The 16,651-nt window shown below is 55.0% G+C and overlaps 1 long non-coding RNA gene across 8 annotated transcripts in view; it reads right to left on the reverse strand.

The window, feature by feature from the left end:
* LOC132593646 (uncharacterized) overlaps nt 1-16,651 on the reverse strand; it is a 511,924-nt gene that overhangs the window by 79,149 nt on the left and 416,124 nt on the right. For all 8 annotated transcript variants that reach the window (XR_009559383.1, XR_009559385.1, XR_009559380.1 and 5 more), the window contains exon 4: nt 6,840-6,998. This is a non-coding gene — a long non-coding RNA (uncharacterized lncRNA). The remainder of the gene's footprint in view (nt 1-6,839; nt 6,999-16,651) is intronic.

The following is a 16,651-nucleotide window of genomic DNA, read 5'->3' on the forward strand; positions in this document are numbered from 1 at the left end:
AGAGCCATCACCCCCTCGCCAGGGTGCTCACTCACGGACGTCCCCACACCCGGTCCAGCTGCCGACCCATCACCAGATCGGTGTAGGACGTTCCAGGCTAGAGAAGGTCGGTTCCTTGAATGTCCCGATTCCTCAGTAAGCTCAGCTCGAGCCCCCCGTGGAGAATAAGCACATCAGGCTGTTGCGTCTTATAGTCCTGCTGGGAAAATCCACTTTGAATGCTTGAAACCTAGAGTCACTGGGCACAGAGATTTTCAGTTTGTAAGAGGACCTGGAACTGCATTCGGCAGCACCTGGGGACAGAGGTTGGTGGCCCTCACCCCCTCGCTCTCTTTCTTGCTGTCTCTCTACCTCCAGGCAAGAGAAAGCTGACAGGTGAGTCTTTTTTCTACTGATGGCTGGAATTTGGCATTAACAGTACCAGCGATCTGCAATCAGCCTACAATTGTGTAGCGATATGAAATGGGATGAAGCCGAGGCCAGAACACTGCTGTGTCCAAAGAGAGCTGGGTTGTACTTGAAGATATCACATCATAGAATTTTAATGTGCAACTTATTGTCTGGAAAAAAAAAAAAACCCTCTGTAGGCCCACTAATGGATGGCCCGAGGTCCCCGAGCCCTGCTTCTGTGGCTTTGAAAGGAATCGACGCCTCCTGGGATGAAGATACTGAATCTCAAAAAGAACAGGTTTGAGTAGGAGAAATAGACATTTCTGAGTCTATTCTAGAAAGATCACCTGGACGGGTTTTTACACACTCAGAGAATGACAGGAAAGACTGGGTCTTCTAAAAGAGTGGCACAAGCAAGGTGAAACTAAATACTCGTGAGGTTTGCTTTCCTTTACCCACTCAATCCACCCAGCTCTGTGCCCCGCAGATGCCCTCTGACCCCCAGCTGGATTCCGCCAAAGGGGCGAGGGCATCGGGGGTGTGAGACGGGGACGAGAGGGGTTCAGGGTGCTGCCACCCCGCTTCCTCCTCCAGCTGGCCGCATCACCCACCCCCGACATCTCACGCTCCCCTCCAGCTCCCAGCCCAGCTCGGGCCGTGCAGCCACGCTGTCCAAGTGCCAGAATCCTACCCTTTCTCTAGCCTCCCTTTTCACAGTATCTCTTCGCTACCCTTCCTCGAGTCCCCTCAGCTAATCGGGGGACCCTCTGCTTCCCGCACGCCTGGCCCCAGTGCCTCTCAGGCATCCCTGGTGACCTTTCTTTTAATGTCGGTGATGTCATGACCGTGTAGATCCTTGAAGAAATCTAATTGCTGGGAAAGCACCTGCCAGCCGCTACGGTACGTGACACGCTGGTCTTTGTGTCCGCCCTCTGGGGGAGTGGGTTTCTGTTTCTGCTCTAGAATCCACACACCCCGCCAACAAGGACCGCTTTGCTCGCACGGGGCCGTGTCTGACATTGTCAAGTTATGGAGACTTCGGAGGAGAAGGAGTGAGGGTCCAAGTTCCCAGCGATGGCCGGAGCCTGGGGCGGGGGGACTAACGACACCACGTGGAACACGCCGTCGGGGAAGGGCTGCCTTGGGAGGGAGTTATGCGGCTAATGGTTTATCTGTCAAAGGTTTCAAAGCAGAATCAACCCTCCTCCCAAAATGAAAAGTATAAATGCGGCGCGTTCCTGAAGACTCACTCACACCTGCAGCAAATGTTCGCTGAATCCTCCCCGCACGACGGGCACGGCTCCGGGTGCTGGATCGCGGTGGGCAAACCATCTCAGCCCACAGGAAGCCCACCACCCACCACAGCATCGGTGCAGCAGCCGTGCCCCAGAGAGCTGCCCTGCAGCAGGACCCGCCAGAGACGCGCCCTGAGCGCAAGAGCAGGCGTGACTACCAGCCCAGCCCCGCGCCCGTCGCCAGGGGCTCTCAGAGGCCCTCCGAGACGTTTGGGGCCGGGCAGGCCTGGGGATCTGCATTGCATTCTCCGGTGAGTCTACTGCCATTGTCTGTGAAGTTCGCTTAGAGAGAAGCTGCGTTTCTGTGTCTGCCTGTGCACCAGCCCCAGGAATGGAGGCCCCAGGAGGAGGCTGGCCTGTCCTCACGCTTGCCCACTTCCCTGCGAAGCTTGGCGCAGCGGCCCAGGATGTAGGGGCCTCCTGGACGGTCTTCCTGGACGGTCGCACTGAGGGCCTGCTCCAGGCAGAGACCCTGCCACGCAGATCCAGCCACCCTGGGGGTGACGCCAGTCTCACCCTGGCTGCTGGCCTCCCTCTGAGGATCCGCTGTCGCTCTCAGAGTTCCCTTTCCTCCGGCCGGTCTGATGACTTAGCAAGGCCAACTGCCTCCCTTACGGCCCCATCGTGGCAGGTTCTGTGGCCGGGATACTGTCCAGAACGGAGACACCCCGATGTGTTCCTCTCATCCCCACTCTGGAGCAATTTCTCCCGAGAAGGAACCAAGTCCCCGCCCGGTGCTGGCTCTGAGCCCCGGGGCGTGTCGGCTTCCTGCTCACATATGTTGTGCCTGGGACACGCCCCACAGAGGCAGCACAGGGAGGCCTGCTGGCCGTCGGGACCGCTCACAGCCCATCCCTGCCCCTCTCCCCATGCCCACCGGGCCCCTCCTTCCTCCCCCAGTGGACCCTTCACTAGCCCTGGGCATCACCCCACATTCCACTGGGGCTCTGACCTGACATTTCCAGGGCTGACCCCGAGTCTGGGTCCGGCTTTGCTTCTGCTCTGTCCAGACAGCGAGCGTGGGGTGGTTCCTGGGAAAACACAGCCCTGAGCCCCACGGGCCTGGCCCCAAGTCAGCTGGCACAGAGCCGCCCTTATCGCCCTTTCCAGTGTCATGCAGGCTGGGGACACCTGTTGCCCTCAAGGCTGAGGTCTTAGAGAGACACCCCCCCCCCGCAACTGCATGGCAAGGGTGACCTCACAGAACATGGTTTAGGGTCAACCATTTCTTCGGGTAACCAGTTTCCACAGCTCCTGACTCAAGATCAATTCGCTCTGAGTTGACTGAGCCGAGCATGAGATGTTACCACTTAGGGAAAATGTTTAGAAAAAGAAGATGCAAGTCAGTGCAAAATCAGTCCTGCCAAAGCTGCCGCATTCCTGGTTCCTCCCCTGAATTCCGGGTACAGATTCTGCTCCCTGACCATGGCCAGCTGATGCTGAGACACAGCTCTGATGTGACAGGCAAGCAGAACAATTGTCCAGCAGACACACACTGGAGGGAGCCCTCAGGGCCCCCATAAAAGAGGGGCTGCGACTTCTGAGTTGGATGGAAAAGTACCAGAGTCCCCCATTCCTACAGTGAGTCGTGTAGCAGGACAGGTCGTGCTTGGACGTGGTTCCCACTGAGTTAGAAATCCTGTGACAGCTGCTTTACTGTTGGAGCAGAATGTCCCCTATCTGCTTCCAGCCATGCACGCCATTAATCCAGAGGCTGATGAGAACTTGGGAGACGGCCACCAGTGTGGGAACATCAGTACAAAGCCATGTATGTAGCCTCCTGTAGGCGAGTGGAGGTCAAAGCCAGTTACCAGTAAACCCTCTGGCGTTGCTCTTGTCACTGTCGACTTAAAAAAAAAATGCACAACGTGAGAGTTGCGAGTAACTTTTATCTGGGGCAAAATGAGGACTCTAGCCCGGGAGACAGCATGTCAGAGAGCTCTGAGGAACTGCTCCCAAGAGGTGGGGGGAAGTCAGTAGAGATGTGATTTTGCTGAAGGGGGAGTACGCGAAATCAAGCACATAGTTTTTGCAGAGGTTTCCGCTCGTCCCGAGGAGCAGACGTCACCAGGAAGGATTTTAGTGCCTCTCTAGATACAAGGAGATGCAAGAATTGGGCTCACAAAATCTGCTCCTGAAAATATCTGAACCATCTGACGGCCTGTGCTGCAAGTTTCTCCCAGAGCACAAAGCACCTCATTCCTGATCTCCACCCTGAGCTCCTTTCAGGGGTGCTGAAGGTCAGCAGGTGCAGCGGCTCATGATTTGATCCTTGTAGAGGCAGATGGCAAGTGAAAATTTGTAGATGACATCACCCAGTGTACTGAGATGACTAGTGTCCCCCATTTCACGTCCACCGAACCCCCAGATGGTGACATTTGGAAATAGAGCCTTTGCAGATGTAATTAGTTAAGATGGGGTCGTACTGGATTAGCCTGGCCCCTTAAGCCAATGGCTGGTGTGCTTGTAAGAAAAGAAGAGACACACACACAGGGAAAGGCCATGGCACAGATGCAGGAATAGGAGGGGTGCAGCTGTGAGATAAGGAGTGTCCAGGATTCTGGCCATCACAGGAGCTGGAAGAGGCAGGAAGGACCCTCCCCTAGAGCCTCAGAGGGAGAACAGCCCTGCAGACATTGATTTAGGACTCCTGGCCTCCGAAACTATGAGACAGTAACCTTCTGTTGCTTTCAGCCCCTCGGTTTGCGATGCTCTGTTAAGCAGCCATGGGAAGCTAGGGCTTCCAGACGCCGCCCATGCGGTGGGGTGCAGCCACGTTAATTACAGGGACATCTGGGGAGGGGGGAGCCTCCCAGGTCACAGCCAGGAAGGAAAATCCCACGATGAGCAGGTGCTTCTGGGCAGAGCCTGGGTGTCCACTCATGCCCTTGGGATGGTAGCTACTGGGGCATCCAGGGGCCAGGGGCCAGATCCCGCCCTGGCTCTGGGCTCTCTCACCAGAGCCGCTCATCTCCTGCCCTGGAGACCTGGGCGGGCTTTGACGTTCCAAGGTACATGTCAAGAGCAGGTGCCTTGTGTCCGGGCACTCACTGATAAACTCGCTCTCCGAGTGGTGGCCAGATGGCCTTAGGTGGCCACGATGTCAGGGGTTTCCCTTAGGAAGTGCAGAGAACTGCAGATGTGCAAATCCACACTTGCGGTAAGTTTAGGGTCAGATGATTACTTTGCGAAGCGCTCAGCTCTGGGAGTATTCACAGTCCTCGGCCCCTGCCCCAGATGCAATTTAAAGACGCACTAAACTCTAAGATGGGGGCTCTGATCTTGCCCCCAGAGAAGGTTTGGATCCATTTTTTCCCAAAAAATCAAACAACCAATTATTCCACCGTGTTTTCCCAGTCTTTCTGGAGCCCCTGCTTTGAGCATCCCTCAGCCACCGTGAGTCAGCCCTTTGAGAGACCAGGCACTGGACACGGGAAGAGAAGGCCCCAGACTGACAGAAAGGACTGTGCAGGTGCCGCTGCTCAGGGCAGGGACTGTTCTGGAAGGCCTGGAGGCTGGTGGCACGCCTGGAAGAGCCCTAAGTTCTCAGTGGGTCCCAGGTAGAAGCAGGTCTCGCCTCTGTCTGCAGTGCCAGGGGCCAGCAGGCTGGGGAACACGAGGGGCGTCACAGAGAGCTCTGGAGAGTGGAGGCTGGCAGTGCCCCATGGCCCCTCTGCGGCAAGCCTACCAGGCAGTCCTCAGCCAGAGTGGCTGGGTTTGGCCTGTTGGTGGTGGCCCCAGGATGGAGGGGTCATCAGCGAGAGCTTGTGCAGGGCTGAACAGGGCTGGGGCCGCGAGGGTGTCAGGCCGAGTCCTGGGCAGGGGTCTGACCAGCAGAGACGTGTCCCTATCTGAGCACAGAGCAGCCCAGGCCCATCCCCCTCATGGTGGGGGAGGGGTGTCAGGCCACCGGGCGAGCTGTTGGAGGGCCGTGCCCCTAACTTAGGGAGGTTTTGCCCTTGAATAAGGCTTATTTTCATTCACACCAACTCACGCTGAGCCTGGAGCAGAGAACAAGCCGCCCAGAGGCTCCAGTTAGGGGATGTAGGGCCCTCAGCGTCCTTTCCTCCCCCCAACGTGGGCTCCCAAAGCCTCAGTGAGCCAGCCCCCCACTGAGGTTTACAATCGCTCTGATGGATCCCAAGCTGGAAAGCGTTTGCTCTCCTCCTTTCAGGATTGCGGACGCTGTAATATCAGCCAAAATAGAAGAAAAGAAGGACGGCATTGCCCGTGTTCCCTCTGCTGCAGTTTCTACCATCACCAAGGAAGGAGCTAGCGCCATTGCAAGAATTATTAAGATGCTAAGAAAATAAGCTGCTAAGAAAATGCATTTAGGTGTAAGAAAATGAAAGGGCCTTGGTTTTCTTTGCCAAAGCAATTATGCAGAGGGAATAAAACGTGATGTTATGACTATAACCTTCCCGCTAAACATTTCTTGCCCAGCCACGGCATAAGGATGGTTCGAATGGAGCAGGAAAGCAAGCCGAGTACAGAGACCAGGCGGCAGCCTGGAATACTTTAAAGGACCACGGGTGCGTGCTTGTCCATTCCTGTATCTTTTCAAGGATGCTCGATATCACCAGGGAAGAGCTGACGGTCACGACAAAGCCATTTGCTGCAAGGGCAGAACTGCTAGAAAACATGGTTCCACGAAGGCCGAATCACTAAGCTTTGCGGGACCTTATGTCTATTGGCTTCTGGGGAAACGGGTAAAAGCCATGAGCTCACTCGGTGTGTGCTACTTTTTCATTACCCTTTGGAAGCAACACGTGCCCTGCGTGTGGCAGTGGAAGGGCCTCATGTCACAGGAGGCGACTGAATAAGGGAGCAGGCCGCCAGGCAGGAGCCTCGGTCACGGCCGCCTCTGCCTCCTCCCTTCTCAGCACTTGCTCATTTTGGCAGGAGTCCCTGTTTCTACGACAGGCCTGGGCCAGTGGCCGTGGCTGAATGCGGGCAGGTCTGCGTGGAGCGCACGGGCCAGGCCTCCGGCTCTGGAGCGGAGCCCTCAGAGGTCAGAGCGCCGACCCGCACGTAACGCAGTTTCCATCCTACACGCTTTATCAATCAGCTCCACAAAACCCATAAGAACAGTTTTTAAATGTATGACTTGACCCCTTGAGCTGTAAATAAACATGAAAACATTTCGCTTCTTACCTACTTACTTAGCACCGGCTCAAGTGATGCTGTGATTTTTCAGAGATGTCTTCCCACAATTCACCAGCTTTGTTTTTCTTTTTGTCCACGATACGTCTCGAGAGGTAAACAGATCTGAATTCATTCTGCAGTTTCAGCATGGACTCTTTTTATTTCTCCCTTTAAAAAAAAAACAAAAACCAATGAACTGTGCACTATAAATAAGGAGAAATGAAATACTTTTTTTCGTGATGATAATGCTTAAACCTATCTCCCCTGATGAAGCTCTTATGGTAATACACAAGCTCCGTTATAAATACATTTCTCATATTTTATGCAACTGGTTCTAAAGTTACAATATTTACAATGCACAAATACAAATTCCATCATTAATTCACGGGTTAGCTCAGTTACCCAAGAAATGGCGCAAACACAAACAGAAGTAATGGAAAGGCGGAGCCAGATGCCGGCCCCCCGGGGCCCACTGGCGAAGGGAGCGGAGGCCGCGGCGCCGGTGATGCCTCCATGTAGGTGTGGAGGGGCTGCGCTCTTGGCCCGGACTGCCCCCCACACACACACTGGGACTCTGCAGTCAGCACAGAAGGCACCCACCTCCTCGTGCTGCCGCTGTCCCACTGGGAGAAGGGCAATGAGGCCCCAGCAGCCAGGCCCCTGGGCACAGAGGTGGAGAGAAGGAGGGGGACCGAAACGGCAAAGGAAGGCGCCGTTAAGTCCCCCGTGAGCCCCTAGGTTCTCAGCCCGAGCCATCCTTCTGTAACTGGCAGAGGCTTCCTTATCAGGCTCGTGTGGTCCAGCAGCACCCAGGGCATCACCGGCCTGACTGTCCACATCCACTCCAGGGGCTGAACGTGGAGGCCACGGCCAGACTCTCTGCCAGGCCCGGGAGGTGCCCACAGGGCCGCTCCAAGCATTCCTTCTATTCAGAGACCCTCCAACCAGGATAGACCCTGGCCCCCAGCCCCGGAGACTGCAGATGCATCCAGGGGACCAGGGTCCGCAGAACCTCCCACAGACCCGTGGGCTTCGGTGCCAGTGCTTTGCTGAGTGCACTCCTGCCCCCTCTGTGCCGTGGTTCCCTGTGGAAGGCTCCAGGCCTCCACTAGCCACGTGTGGAAAGGAGGGGGGAGTGAGGCAGGAGGGAAGGCCGGGGAGGCAGGAGTGACGACAAAGTGCTTCTAACGGTGCCTGTTAGAACAACAAGGTCGCTGCCGCCCCTCTTGGCAGTCTGGCCCCGCTCCTCTGCTGGGGGCTGGGATAATCTCAGATGGCTTTTCTAGTTTTGACCAAGGAAAATGAGTCTCTGAAGACTGGCTTGCCGTTCTGAGGTCCTGTTTTGAAGCCTGGGAACCCCCTTTTCTCGGTCTCAGCTTCTCCTCCCGGCGGCCGGGCGTCTGTCACTACCCAGCCCGGCTTCGTGATGCAAACGTGGCCGTTTCTGTGCTGCGTCCCCAGAGTCAGTCGCCTGGGGAGGAAAATACCTGCCTGGTGCTCAGGATGCAGGCCCTTAATTAGACTTAACCCTGTCAGCTCCGAAGCCGGGTGAATTCCTGGGACACGTGGGACCCTCTGCACACACACAGTGCACGTGCGCGCGCTGGCACGTCCGCCTGCTGCAACTGTGGCCAGTGCTTCTTGGGGAGGAATGAGTAAAGTAGAGGAGGATCCCAAAGGCCACCGCCAGGTCCCACACGTGTATGAGGGCCTCGCTCTGCGCCGGACGCTCTGACAGACCCCGTGTGGTGAGGACCCAAGTTCACGGTCACCAGCCTGCAGGCCTCCCTGATTTTGGGGGGAGGTAAAGGGTCAGGACAATAATTAGCTCAAGGACGGCCACGGAGCAGTTCTGCCAGGACAGATAGAGGCCACGAGGCATATTCTAAGTATTTATTTGCAAGTTAAAAATCAACCTATCAAATTATACTGTAATATATCCATCTTCCTACCTTGACAAGTGTACCTCATAGGACAGCGCTGAAAAATACGTGTACATCTGTGGTTTCTATATTACTGAAAGGTGGCGAAACAGGAAAGATGACTGAATTGGTTCCCGTTACGTGTGGCTGACAGCTCTGTTGGTTGCCTGGGGAGGTCGAGTGAATAATAAAACAGGGACATACGAATCCCATAAACAAAATCCATAAAACAGTGTTGCTTGCTTTCATTCCTGCAAACTTTCTAATTATTACGTTACTTCAAGAGTTTTTAGAACTGTGTACTTTTGACAGGAATATTATAGAACTAAAAATAAAATTCGATGATATTCAGAATGTAAGAAAATGAATTTTATCAAAAATTAAATATGAATTTTCAAAAAAGTAAAACGATTGTACATATTTTAACAATTTTCTCAAAACAGTAAGATATCCAAAATACAAATTGTGATTTGTATTACTGAATAGCAACTATTAAGAAAAAAATTACTTAAAACATCTGGATTTTTAAACTTTTCACTTTGACATTTTAGGTCAATCTTGTCAAACGACCTTTATAAACAATAAACTCACCACAAGCCTGGCATTCAGCCTCCAGAGCAGCGTGCCTCAGTTTCCAGGAAGAAGCCTAGGTTCTCACGCCCACAGGCCCCTCCCCACTCTGACAGCCCCCTCGGTTGCCAGCCCACCTCAGAGCAGGGGACAGACACCCGGATGTCCTTCCCATGGGCTCCCGGGGTCCATCCCTCTTACAGGTGGGAGCATCCCTATAGAGAGTGGATGAACTGGGATGACGCTGGGACAGCTCAGAGGGGACGTGTCACCCCCCGTGCACGCAGCACACCTGCCGAGGAGGAACTGAGGGGGCGGGTTGCCAACAGCTGGGGAGTCGCGACCTGGGAACAAAGGGAATCAGCGCCCCACGTGCTTCCTCCCTGACCCGACCCTGTGACCTCCGACCCCACCCTGAGATGGGAAGCTTCCGCTTAGGGGGAGGACGGCACGGCAGGTGCTCCCCTCTTCCGGGGGAGCTTCCACAGGTAGCAAGTGGTGTGCTTAAGCTTTAAGCCTCCATTGCATTTTCCTTCTGGCTGAGTTCCCATTTCCAAAGCAGCAGAAAGCCTTTCGGAGGGTTTACCAGAAATGGCTGGGTTTCCCTCCAGGGGCTGCGCAGGCAGCTTCCCACCCGGGGGTGAGCGGGGAGCAGAGGGCCCTCCAGCCAGGGCAGCTCCACAGGCCTGGTCCCCCCTCCAGTGACCAGGGGCAGGGAGCTCACGTCCCCATTCCCCAGGTTGTCCTGCCAAGGAGGCACCCTGGGGACCAGTGGGAGGGAAAGAAGGTCCCCAGCAGTCCCCAGGTTTGCGGTCCGAGCCTCTTCCCTCAAACTGGCCTGCAGCTGCTCTCTCAAAGGGCGTGAGAGCCTGGCCTCAGCCCTCCGGGCGCCCCTTCTGAGCTCCCGGCTCATTTCAGGCTGTCCCACGTCCCTGCCTGTCTCCAGCCTGGAAGGCCATGGCAGCCCCGAGTTCTCTGCCCCAGCGCCGTCCCCACCTCAGTCCTGAACATGTAAACAGACCCCCTACGGCCGGGCTGGTATCCCCCGACCAGCGCCCCTGGCACTGACACCCCAGCTCCTCTCTACGGCCTGCAAGCTCCCACAGGCTGTGCCCCAAGACCCGGGGGCCCTGCAGCCCAGCCGGGCCCCCCTCCCAGCCTGTTGGGGACTGGCTTGCATGCAAGCTTCCTGGGAACACGCACAGAGGCCGAATGGCTCCGCGGTGTCCGTGGTCCCCCCGCCGGCTCCCGGCAGAGCTGTCCCAGCTCCCTTCTCGGGGAGACTCCCACACACATTTTGAACCAGATCTCCAGGGAGGCCGGAGCCCAGACCCAGCACGCACGTGGCCTTGAACGAGGGCTACCCAGTTCTGGGTTCCTGAGCCCTGTGGGGCAAGTGTACAGGCAGGGTGGGGTGCCGGGGGACCCCCCCAGGGGTGACGCTCTGGGACCACAGGCCCATTGGTCCCCATGCCCCACAGACTAGACCAGTCGTGCATGTCCGCAGCCCCAGGAATGTGTGTGTCGGGTGCGGTCCACAGCCTGAGCCACTCTGGAGGGCGAATCCTACGAGGACACCCGTAAGGCAGTGCCCACGACCCCACGCAGGCCTGGACGGGAGCTCCAGCGCGAAGGAGGCTGGAGCCAGGCTCAGCCCTGAGTCCTCATCTGTCTGTGCAGCTGTCACGAGCAGAGGGAAGAAGCTTCCAGACCCTGACAGATGAGGCCGAGGTCAGGGCTGAGTCCCTGCAGAGAGGGTGTTCACGGCACAGGAGACAGAGCGGGCCCTACGTCAGCGGCGATGCGGCTGTGAATCGCCCGCTGGGCCTCAGCGTCGTCCGTGAGGATGCAGCACTTCTCTCCCCGTGCTTCCTCCTGAGGCCGACTGCCCGCCTCGGTCACAGTCCTCACTGTGGGGTGCTGTGAGCTTCTCTGGCAGCACCTCCAGAATCAGTGAGAAGGTCCTTCCCCATGGGCATCAAGGAGACGATGTGGGCTCCTGCCGTCCTGGCTGGGAAGATTCCTCCGCCAAACAAGCGCATCCGGCTGCACTCGCAGGACCCAGCGGCCTCAAAAGCCCCCCTCGCCTGCAGGAACGGGGTGACTTCTCCTTGCAGCCCCAGGTCCTTCCAGGGAGGCTGCACGTCCTCAGCTGTTGACCGGGGTGGATCCCGCGGGGCAGCCCTGCAGCATTTATGTTGCTACTGTTTCTCCGGAGCATCCTGCACAGGCAGCCCTGCAGCCTCGGCGGGAACCAGCTCCACGAGGGCGGGGCCAGAGCAGACCCAGCTGGTGGGAGAGTAGGAAAGACCCCTGCTTCCGCCTGGGGACCCTGTGCTCTCACCCACCCAGGGGCCCCTCAGCATGAAACCCGCTGAACTTGGCTAGAGCACAGCCCCTTCCACACCCGCCCACGCACGTGGAAGACCCACCCGACACAGCGGTGGGCACTGGTGCATCTGAGAGAGCAGAGACCACTCCCTGGGGGACAGCCCCGGGGAGCAGAGGCTCGACAGTGGGGGCCCCTCGCTCACCACCCAGAGCAGGGCCTTTCCCCTCCCAGCCCAGGGCCCAGCCCCTTTCTCCTGCAGGACCCCACCTGCCCCTTGGGTCCCCATCTCAACTTTGTCCCCCAGGCCCCCGAACACCCTTCTCAGGCGCCCTTTCCGGCCCCTCCAGCCATGTCCCCACCACGCCCCGCCTTATCCTCAGCCCAGCAAAGCGGCCCCTCCATTTACACCCCTTGCAAACCCAGATGAAGACACGAGATGTTCTTTGTTCTCAGCACTCAGAGCCAGGATTTCCACCGCTGTGTCTACGGAATCCCAGCCCCTAAGCAGTGCCCTGGAGGAGCTGCAGGGACGGCAAAGGGAAAAGTCATCTGAAACCACCTCCAGGTCCTGGAACGCCTGTCTCGGGGCTGCACGCACCCCGAGGTGGACGTCAGCTCCATGTCCCTCAGTCACCACATCTCAGAGTCCAACCCGTGCTCCCTCCAAATCCAATACACCTCGTTCTCCCAGCCCCAGTGCTGCCTCGGACCACAGGCCTCTCCAGGTGGGCAGGAGGGACCAGAGGGGCCTGCAGACAGCTGGGCCACGCAGCCACGAGCAGACCCCCTGTGCATGGCTTCTGCAGAAGGGATGGGGAAGGCAGGCGGTGACACACTTCCCCATCCCCACGCCCCAGGACATGGAACGGGGGCCCGGGTCTCGGCGATGGGCAGCGAGGCAAGCGAGCTGCCCTTCCTGGCTCTGCCTGCCCACCCAGCCCCACAGGCTCCTCTTGGCCGGGCCGGGCCGGCTCTTCCATCAGCCTTCTGCTGCTGTAAGGGATCTGGTGCTGACACACTATCAAGGCCTGCTCATCGCAGTGTAGACACACACTTCACGTCTCCCCCCGCCGCATTTCCAGTGAGCTCACAGGCGAGGAGAAGAAGCCGCGGGCGTGGGCCCAGACCACCTGGTGTGAGTCCCAGCACAGCCACGTGAACAAGCCGGGTGCCTTCTCTGAGCCTCACTGTCCTCATCTGTAAAATGGGGTGATGCTTTCACTTTTCCCGGGCTGTGAAGATGCAGGTACGTGAGGCCATGCCGGGCACACGGTGAGAACTCTGTGCACGCTTGCGAGAAATAAAAAGAAACCCAAACCCACCCACCCACAGCGGCCACGCCCTGAGGGAGCACATACTTCGGGTGGCAGACCCTGAGCCAGTGGCACCGGAGGTCCAGGGCAGCCTTAACTGGCAAGGCCAGCATGGTCAGCAGAACGACGCCCCCAAAGCGTCCCAGAACCTGTGACTATATTGCCTTTACCTGGCAAAGGGAAAGGAAGGAGGCTCTGGAGACAGGTTGCGAATCAGCTGGCCTCAAGATGGGAAGATTGTCCGGGACTATCTGGCTTGGGCCAACATAATCACATGGGTCCTCATTGGGAAGAGGAGGCAGAAGAGGGAGAACCAGAGACATGGCAGCACGAGAGGACTCGACCCACCGCTGCCGGCTCTGAAGAGGAAGGGAGGGGCCATGCGCGCGGGCTGCAGGCAGCGTCCCCGAGCTGAAACAGCAAGGAGCTGGATTCCCTTCTAGAGCCTCCAGAGGGAAGCCTGCTGATGCTGATTTCAGCCCAGCGCATCCACTGTGGACTCCTGGCTCCAGAACGGTGAGGTAACGCATGTGTGTGCTTGGAAGCCACAAGCCTGTGGACTGGTGCTTTATGAAGCCGCCCCAGGGAACTCACACAGCGAGAGCCAGTCCAGTTTCTGCTCGCCTCATCCTTGCCATCCCTGCTGAGGAGCCCGCACTCGGCGTCCAGGGCTCGTTTTCTGAATCCCAAACACACAAGTGCTGGTGAGTGGTCTCAGCCCACATGTTAATTACGAATTTTCCAAGCTTGAAAGAACGCACAAGTCTGCTAAGATCGCTATAGCTTCTTTCTGAATGACAGCTGTTTTATATAAACGTGACTTTTATGCCTATAAATCTTTCCAAGAGGCTGCATTTCTAGGCGGAGTAATATCTGTTTGTCGAGAATTTAAGACAGCTAAGGAATTACCTTAGTTGTAATCTAAGGGCTGCTTTTTCTTCCTTGCCCGATGGTTTTTCTGTAGAAAGTCAGGGCCACAGTCTCCCTGGTCGCTGCCTCTGTGCAGCACAGATGTCGGCTGTTCCCACGTGCTAAGTAACACTTACCTGCATGACAGTTGCATGCAATGGTGACCGGCCTCAGGAGCTGTGGCTGAGACTTTGAACCGAGGGTGGACTTCAAATGACCTCGAAAGGCAGCAAGAGTGTACAACCCAAGAATCCGGGTGCACATGCTTCCCGTGTTTGAGGTGAATGTGGTTTGATACTAACAGGTAATCTCGGGACTTCCCTGGTGGCGCAATGGTTAAGAATCCGCCTGCCAATGCAGGGGACACGGGTTCGAGCCCTGGTCCGGGAAGATCCCACATGCCGCGGAGCAGCTAAGCCCATGCACCATGACTGCTGAGCCTGTGCTCTAGAGCCCACGAGCCACAACTACTGAGCCCACACACCACAACAACTGAAGTCCGCGCACCTAGAGCCCATGCTCCACAATGAGAGAAGACACCGCAGTGAGAAGCCCGCGCACCGCAACGAAGAGTAGCCCCCGCTCGCTGCAAATAGAGAAAGTCCGTGTGTAGCAACGAAGACCCAACGCAACCATAAATAAATAAATAAAATAACTATCAAAAAATTAAAAAAGATGTAATCTCTCCCCATTTTCTTTAACAAATCTTTTATATTTTGAAGCAGGAAGTTGCAGAGGTAGTAGTAAGAGGTCCCATGAACTGTTCACCCAGTTTCCCCAGTGGTTGCATGTTCCGTAATTGCAGCACAATATCAAACCCAGGAATTGGGCATGGACACCAAGGGTGAGGTTCTAAGTCATTGCATCACATGTGTGGACTCACGTAACCTCCGCCGCCATCAAGGTCATAAATATCCCACCAACACACGGATCCCCTCACGCTCCCCGCGCATCGTGCCCACATCCCTCCGCACCACTAATCCTTTCTCCTCCTTGTACTTTTGTCACTTGGAGAATGTAACATACATGGAATCACACAGCATGTGACCTTTTGGGGACACCTACTTGGGATGTGCCCTTGAGATCCACCAAGTTGATGTGTCCACCCGTAGTTCATTCATGTTTATGGTCAAGCGGTATATGGTTTAATCATTTTCCTATTGAGGGGCATTCGACTGTCCCCAGTTTTCTGCTTATCACAAATCAAACTGCTACAAACTATTGAGCACAGGATTTTGTGTGGACATGTTTCTTTATTTTCCTGAGAGAAATGTTTAAGAGTGTGGCTGGGTCGTATGTAAGCATGTGTTTAGCTTTTCAAGAAGGTGCCAAAGTAATTGCCAGGACAGGAGAGGCCCAGTGTCTCCACAACCTCACCAGCATTTGGCCTCATAGCTTTGTCTTAGAAGGCCACCCCTTTCCTCGTCTCAAAAGCAAGCTCTGGTTGGGTCTTCTTTTGGTCTGTACTTATTGGCATTTGGGGGTTTCTGGTTTCTCCCATGTCCAGTCTGGGGTACATGAAGCCAAAAGAAAACCCAGGGAACTCATCTTCATGTCATTCCTTGGGTCTTGAGGGTCTCTAACTTGTCTGTCTTCTTCTGTGTGTTCTGTATGTGATGTTCAAGGATTTTTGCCACACTCGGTGAGAAGAATCGTAGACACTCAGTCTGTCCAGAAACATGAGTCCCCGTATCCACTCAGAACAGAGAAAACGGCTTCCTAGACAAGCTATGCGTGCAGTGGGCAGCCTGTTGTCATTGATGACCAGGTTAGAAGAAACCCTTTAAGGTCAGTCTCTGTGTCCCTGTCAAGCTGAACACTAATTAGTAATGCAGCCTGATCTGTCATTGCGTCAACCAGCACATAGATGTTTCTCTAAGTTCAATCAGCAAGGTTATGATCGCTATTATACTCAGAGAAAGAATTTCTTGAAAATCAACAGATATTGGAAACGGTAACTGTAGGTATCGATTAGCGAGTATTAACACGTTACACTTAGCAAACTGCACACTTATGCAAGAACCCCAGACTATCTACCTCCTCTCCTGTGGTCGAGCCTTTTTAAAAAAATTTTTTTTTAATTGAAGTGTAGTTGATTTATAATGTTTTATTAATTTCAGATGTACAACAAAGCAGTTCAGTTTTACATATATATATATATATATTCTTATTCTTTTCCATCATAGGTTATTACAAGATATTGAATATAGTTCCCTGTGCTACAAAATAGGTCTTTGTTGTTTATTTTATATACAGTATGTGTATCTGCTAATCCCAAACTCCTAATTTATCCCTCCCCAACTTCCCCTTTGGTAACCATGTTTGTTTTCTATGTCCGCGAGTCCATTTCTGTTCTGCAAATAAGTTCATTTATACCATTTCTTTAGATTCCAGGGCCCCTAATGTATGCACTCTCATCAAATTCATTGGTGGATCCATTCACTCATTTAATCACATTTTGTAAAATAAGTTTTTCTCATGGAATAATTTTTGATTTTCCAAGATAGTTCAGAGAGCTCCTGTCTACTCCCCACTTAGTTTCCCTTTATGTTAACGTCTCACGTTTAAAGGTTCCCTTTTTAACTAAGAAATTCACATGGGTACAGCACAGGTAACAGAACTAAAGGCTCTGTTTGGATTCACCAGTTTTCCTGCCAGCGCCCTTTTTCTGTCCCAGGACCCTCACTGTACTCAGTTGTCACATGACCTCAGCCTCCTCCAGTCTGGGACCAGCTCTCAGTCATTCCCTGTCTTTTAGCTCCAACAGAGACTCTT

Source organism: Globicephala melas, chromosome 16 (assembly GCF_963455315.2).
Source record: "Globicephala melas chromosome 16, mGloMel1.2, whole genome shotgun sequence".
Lineage (NCBI taxonomy): Eukaryota > Metazoa > Chordata > Mammalia > Artiodactyla > Delphinidae > Globicephala > Globicephala melas.